The 7428-nt window shown below is 34.9% G+C and overlaps 2 long non-coding RNA genes across 4 annotated transcripts; both read right to left on the bottom strand.

Moving 5' to 3' along the window:
- Positions 1 to 1587: 1587 nt before the first annotated feature.
- LOC147291786 (uncharacterized) lies at positions 1588 to 4423 on the bottom strand. Of its 3 annotated transcripts, none has more exons than XR_015121385.1 (5): positions 4293 to 4423; positions 4078 to 4206; positions 3327 to 3413; positions 2329 to 2377; positions 1588 to 2033 (listed from the first exon to the last, which is right to left on the bottom strand). It is a non-coding gene; the product is annotated as an uncharacterized LOC147291786 (long non-coding RNA). The 3 variants fall into 3 exon arrangements; XR_015121386.1 differs by having other exon boundaries at positions 4078 to 4214; positions 4293 to 4409; XR_015121387.1 differs by having other exon boundaries at positions 4078 to 4199; positions 4293 to 4403.
- Positions 4424 to 4608: 185 nt separating this feature from the next.
- Positions 4609 to 6233, bottom strand: LOC147291785 (uncharacterized). Its single transcript, XR_015121514.1, has 3 exons — positions 5853 to 6233; positions 5529 to 5636; positions 4609 to 4741 (listed from the first exon to the last, which is right to left on the bottom strand). It is a non-coding gene; the product is annotated as an uncharacterized LOC147291785 (long non-coding RNA).
- Between the last annotated feature and the right edge of the window lie 1195 nt (positions 6234 to 7428).

The following is a 7428-nucleotide window of genomic DNA, read 5'->3' as shown; positions in this document are numbered from 1 at the left end:
TCAAACACATATATAATTCACATATCAGATATCATTTATGAGAACTAATACCGATGTCTATGATACAGTGTATACCAGTTTCGTAATTCAGGAACATATAAGTCTGATCTAAGATATCTGTTCTTATACACAATACAGATGTCTATGGAAATAATTATATCAGTTATACGATTAAAACTCATATTATTAATATATATGATATCAGTTATAAATATAATACTGATATAATATATTATAAATATATCATTTATTGCGTTTTTAACCATTCGGGAAGGAAAAATATATCGCATTTAAAAAAGGAACTGATTTAAAAACCTCTATTGATATCAGTTCAAAACTGATATGTAAACCAATGAGAATAGATATCACGCTTTCCAATATCGAATTTTAGGGGCCTTAGATATCAGTAAATTACTGATATGTATGAGCTTTTTTGTAATAGTGCTTGAAGCTCTGATTGCCAAGAAAAAGAATTCGGAACTTGATTATGAACACCGGCAATCAGAGCTGGAATAGTAATTCGCTGCTCCAAAAAGTGTTGAATAGTGCGATGATCCGTAATGATACAGAAATGATGCCCTAATAGGTAAGGACGCCATTTCTGAACAGCATAGACTACAGCTAACATTTCTCGGTCATAAACCGAAATAGCCGAATTGCGAGCTAATAAAGGCTTGCTAAGATAACCAATAGAGTGACCTTCTTGTGTCAACATAGCTCCAATGCCCACCCCCAAAGCATCACACTCTATAGAAAACTCCTTAGAAAAATCAGGTAAAGCTAACACCGGTGTAGTAATAAGGGTTGTCTTAAGCTTTTCAAAAGCAGCTGCAGATTCCGGAGACCAATAGAAACCATCATTTCATAACATATATGTTAGAGGTTTAGCAATCAACCCATAATGTTTGACAAACTTCCTGTAATCACTACTAGGAAATACCCCATTAGATATCAGTGGAACACCGATGTCTATTAGGTTTGCGACCGATAAGGGCAGACGTGATATTAAATGTACGCTATTTTCAATATCAGTTTTGGGCCGATGTCTATATCAAATTAGACATCCTATTTGTTAAATATCCGATATTGTTAATAAATAATATATATCGAATTTTCAAGTTTCCGCTATCTAAATGAACGGATTCCGATATGTAATATACTTTCAATATCATTATTTTTTCAAGAACTGACATTAAAAGGTATATTAAATATCTGTTTGGTTCTATTTTTCGATATTATAAACTCATCAAAAGCTATATTTGGTAGGTTGTTACATCACTTTTTTTATCAAAGCGATATATAATATTTTTAACACATCGAATTTGTAACTAAAATCGATATATATGTACACATTAGATATCTGTTTATTCGTTGTTTTAGATATTATAAGTCTCTTAAACATCATGTTTGAGTTAGAATGTGAAATAAAAATAACATGATATATCAGTGTTATTTGTTATTTCGATATATATACCTGTATAAATATCAGATTTAATACACATTAGATATCAGTGTTTAACTGATATTGTAAATGTTTTTGAATTAAAATAAAATAAAATAAAATGGGTTGTTGGATATTAATTTTTCCTGCCAATTTGTGCAATTTAAATGCTTCCATAAATTTCATCCAACATTCTCATACATTTCCAACATCCAATTTCAACCCATATTCAAGTTAACAAAAAAGAATTACAAATCCCTCTACAAGTAGGGATAACCATAATCCATATATAACCCCCTAAGAAACTTCAAAAATCTACACAAAATATAAGGCATATATGACTAGTTCTAAATTATGCACACCTATAACTAATTGATAATTATTATCCAAAACCAATACAGATTTAATATAAGCAAAATTAAAAGGATTCATTTACATAGATAAAAGTTACCTAACTATACAGTAATATTCCTTGGTCCATAAAATTCTGAAGATTACTTCCACAGTTTCCATATATATCATGTCCTTTTATTGAGAGTGTAATACTTGGGGTCTCTTTCTTTAGCCTAGGGAGCTCAACTTCCTCAAAAGCCTGCAATTATTAAAAGAACTCATCACATTGGCACATTATCCACATATAGTTGAAAATTGTCATAGGACCAAAGCAGCTAGCAACACTAAAAAAACTTCTAACCACAACAAATGTATAACAAACTTCTGATTGTATTTTATAACTTCTGATTGAATTCAAAAATATTATAACTGACAAGTGACAATGGTGGGATTCAAATGGACTCACAAAAGGAGATATTTTCTAGAATGAAGCAGATAATTTGCAGATTTAAGGTTCAAAATACTTGACAGGACTTCAAGGGAAGAATTCTTACCCATACTGAAGTAATTCCAAAACCCCCCACGAAATGTATGGTGACCTTCCTGCAAAGCACAAACATTTGCATGGGTAAAAAAGCAGAACTTATCTAAAACAAGAGAGAGGAGAGCTTGGAACTTTCACAAAAGGAACATCAACAAGAAAAGAAAAGAAGAAAAAGTTTCACACTTTCACTTTAAAATAACAGAGTGGTCTAACCAGAACAGACTGGAGGATAAGCCAATCTTAATGCATTACAATGACTTTTATATATATTCTACTTCCATATATGGGGTTGATTGGATTGAGTATGCATTACAACAGAGAAATAGAATAGCATATGTGGTAGCATCTATATTGGAAACAGATCACCAATATGAAAAGTGTGTTATCAGGGAATGTATAATTTTGAGTAAAGCTAACAAGACAATCACTAGTGCATGTGTGTGTAATAATATATATCCAAGGATGCATTGAAAAAAGGAAAAAGAAAAAGAAAAAGAATGATCATTCATGATGATTCCTTATATCTTTATTTTCTCTCCTCTACTACTTCAAAGACGAAAATTTGCCATCAGACATTAGTCCCTAATTCCCTATATATATGTTGCTAAATGTTGCTTCCATGTCCTGCTTTGTTAGGCAACTCTACATGTACAAGGAACCATATATGAGAGCCATTAATTATATAGTCCCTTTTGATGTTTTAAACACTATCTATAGTAAATTGCTGGCAGCTCTGCTTTTAGCCGAAAGTTGAGGCCCATTTACAGCTTGGAAGGAACCCTGGAAAGTGTAGTTTTTGGTCCTACAGAAATCAATGGAAGCAGTGGGAAGCTCATAGCTCCAGACCAAATACTCACGTTCAAGGTGAGAGTTCCATTTTCTCATATTACTTCATATTTAAAAAATCAAACCTTTAACTTATTTTAATTCTAATTCTCCATCACCATCTAAGATGCTTGGAATTTACAATAACTAAAATGTAAAAACAAATAATGTTGGCTGTAATACCTGTCTATTTTCATTTCCTTGGCTTTCTTTACTTGATCCAAAAATGAAATAAACAGCATGACGATCTGTCCCGGGATTCTTCTTCCCCTGCATTAGCAAACAACATGTCATTCATGCACAAATCAGGTGATCAATGGCTGCACTACTTACATTACCCATGACAATTATATAATTATTATCAAAACAATTAAACTTGAATCAAGTTCAAACATGGCAGCACTACTTAAGCCTTGCTGGCAGATATTGTGTCTTGAATCAAGAAATGGAGAAACTTTTTGGTAAGATGAACATCTACTTGTAAGAAAAATATGAGATTTTAGAGACTAATACAAAGGATTAAGAAGAAAATTATGTGTACAAGAAGGATAGTAGGATATGCCACTTTCAGAGAGTGTATTAACAAGTTGAATTCCAAAGATAGTTATAATCTTTTGTATACAATATATTAGAAAATTGCTCTTCAATCTAAATGATATATGAAGACAAGAAAAACACAAAGATAAGAAATACCCACACACACAGAAGTTACTTGACTCAAACTGTGCAAATCTGATTTGCCCCACTTCACAATACAGAAAGACATGAAATACAAGTACAAGTCTCAACAAGAGATGAGCGCAATCATATTGCTAACTACTAACCGCCTGCGTATTAACAAAACATATTGTGGTGTGCATACATGACAGCTCAACCAGTCATACAAAAGATTATATTCTAGAACATGAAGCTATTGGGATAGAAAATTCCCTACCCAGCCAAATGCAAATGGGAGATTGTTTCCAGTTCACAAGGGTACCGTTGCTATTGGTGGTGAGTGAGATAATTTGAGATCAGAAACAACTCCAAGAAGCCAGCCAGCAGTTCCATCACCACCTGCAACCTAGAGGGCTTGGTACATGTCAGAAGGAATAAAGAGTGAAAAAAAAAAAAACTCACAGCATTAGTGTTGATTATAATTTGACTCACAATTATTCTCAATTTCTCTTGAATCGTTTTAGCGAATTTGTCACCACTGCGCTGGAGCTTTTCAAGATTGGCATAGATTCGGACCAGCACCTTATCGGGTGCCTCTTCCCCCAAATCAAAAACTTAAAATTAGCTAGTTCGAGGTCAGGCTCATAAAAATAGGTGCTAAAATGCAAGTGCTGAAGTAATAATCAATCCAGCATTCAAACTAAAAAATTGTAACAACATTGATCTGACCATAGAGAAAAAAGGCAATGAACATATGCAAAGAGCTAGTAAATTAATAAATAAGAGATGTTGGGCAGGAAACATATATACCCTTTTAACCCTTGCAGGTGTAGCAGTATGAGAAACAACAATCTGGCTTTTCCCAACCAAGAGGTTCAGGACAGCCCCATTGCATGAAAATACCACCCAAACCACAGAAGCCCAAACCTGAGATCTCAAACCTGCTGCCCAAATGCATATCCAAAGAATCAGAAACAATTACCATATGTACATTATGTTAATTGTACATATGTATAAACATACATATATTTGTATTTAATAAGTAGATATGTACTTTTAAACAAAATTTATTTACATATGAAAAATATAAATAAAGTGCGTATGCAATAAACGAAGATTACAGATAATCTAATCCCTTATGAAAGTATCAGTATCTGATACATCCACTTAGACTCTAAAACTATTCTATGAACCCAAAAATAAAACTAAAAAAGAAATAGCCAACCACATCATACCAAAGACCAAAGTACTTCCAAACACGAATTTGAAGTCAATCAGACCCACCCTTTTCCTCTAGTATCTTAATCTACCCCACAAACGCATTATTTACTTCACCCCACATTGATCAACCAAGTACCCCCCCGATTCCTTGTATGCCTTTCCTTGATTCCTCTATCATTTTAACGAAGTCAAACAAGCCTCGTGTAGAATAGTCATCATATTGAAAAAACAAAAAACACTTGAGCACTAACTTTCTTCTTCTTTCCTCCATTCTATTCAGCTACCAATATATCATACCCTCACAAACAACCATATTCGTAAAACGTACAACAAAAGCAACAAAAACCCAAATATATACAAATGTATATATATATATATATATATTCAATATGTTTTAAAAAAAAAAACAAATTAAGTAAATGCAGAAATTTCAAAAACCTAAAAATCGTGCTGGCGAGAGGAAGCTCAGAGAGAGAGTGAGAGACAGAGAGAAGAAGAACAACTTACTTTGGGTTTCCGCTTTAGAGAAAGAGAGGGAGAGAGCGGGAACCGAAACTCAGCAAAAAATATTTGGAGGCAGAGCGGAAGGAGAAGGGGGGAGGAGTCCCTGAGTTCCTGTGAAATGATAAGAAATGATAAGCCACACGAAATCAAACTTATGCGCCATATACCAAAATCAAACTCACCATTTTCGGTTTTTTTTTTTTTTTTTTTCTGTATTTTTTATTCTTTTTTAATTCGGCTGTAGCTTAAACAAAATTGGAGGATTATAATTAAAGAAAAGCGAAAAATAGGGCATAAAATTTCTTCAATTTACCCGCTACTCACTACCTTGTGCAATCAATCCATCAATTTCTGAGATTTTCAAAACCCTAACCTGACCTTCCTTGTCGCGCGTGCTCTCTCTCTCTCCCTCCCTCCCGCGCGCTCTCTCTTTCTCTTTCGCTGGCTCGGACTTGAAGATGCAGCATCGGCGGTCTTGGAAGATGAAGCGAAGGCGAGCGACGCAGGGGGAGCAGACCGCACACCGCACACCGCACAGCTATCGTCCATGGCTATTCTTCTCTCTCTCCATCTGTCTATGTCGATCTCTGTCTCTGCAATTGGATTCGGAGGTTGAAGAGAACGAGGGCGGTGAGTGTGGTCTCGAACAGTGAGGGTGTGAGAGAGAGAGCTTGGGGTGAGTAAAGTTTGAGAGTGTTTCTGTTTGTGTTTGAGAGAGGAGGGTATCGGGTTCAAGTATTGGGAATTAGTCCAAAAATTTAAGTAATAGTCTTCAAATTTTTATTTTATTTTTTTTAGCTGAAGCAAAGATATCAGTAAGGATTTAGATATCGGTTTTTATAGAATAATAACTTATACCGAAAAATTAGATATTAGATTTAAAATTTTGGTGATATATAAATGTGTTTAGAAATCCGTTTTAAAAAACTAAAAATCTCACTGATATAAAAAACTTCTACAATATCAATTTTGTTAAAACTGATATCTATGTAGTGATATCTAATGGGGTATTTCCTAGTAGTGAATAACCAGTTAGACCAAGAAAACCACGCAATCCCTTTAAAGTGTTGGGTGGAGGGCAAGTTTTGACGCGCTCAATTTTAGCTTGATCTACAGCAACTCCATTGGCTGAGATGATATGGTCTAAGTACTCAACTGAAGGTGCCCTAAAAATGTACCTGCTCTACTTCACTTTGAGATGGTGCAGCCGCAAGGTATCCAAGAAGATAGATAAGTGTCGGACATGATCGTGCAGAGTAGAGCTATAAACGAGGATGTCATCAAAACATACCAAGACAAAATGTCGTAAATATACCTGAAATATATCATTCATTAGGGACTGGAAAGATGATGGAGCATTAGTTAGCCCAAAAGGCATAACTAGAAACTCAAAATGTCCATCGTGTGTGCGAAAAGCAGTTTTCTCAGCATCATCCAGGTGCATTCTGATCTGGTGGTAATCCGAACGAAGGTCCAACTTCGAAAAAATGGTGGCACCATGAAGCTCATCCAATAATTCGTCGATCACAAGTATAGAAAACCTATCCTTTATGGTTGCATCATTAAGTGCACAATAATCAACACACATTCTCCAGGTGCCATCTTTTTTCTATCTCGGCCTAATCACGCCACTGTCTAACATTTCCTGCACAATTTTTTCTATCTCACTTTTTTGGAAATAAGGATATTGGTAGGGGCGAACATTAATAGGCGAGGTACTAGGGAAGAGAGGGATCTTATGATTATGAGGTCAGCTTAGTTTCAGGTCGAGACATGTCATTGAGGACATGGACAAAGACCAAAGGTTCGTCAACAGTTCTACGGTCTAGCCTCCTCCATGGTGACACCAGTGTCTACAGCACCCTTAGAGCTATCCATAAGGTCCTCCTCTACCTCAATTACC

The sequence above is a fragment of the Dryas octopetala genome, chromosome 3 (genome assembly GCF_963921425.1).
Source record: "Dryas octopetala chromosome 3, drDryOcto1.1, whole genome shotgun sequence".
NCBI lineage: Eukaryota > Viridiplantae > Streptophyta > Magnoliopsida > Rosales > Rosaceae > Dryas > Dryas octopetala.
Note: the sequence above shows the minus strand (reverse complement) of the source record. Positions and strands in the feature narration are given on the sequence as shown.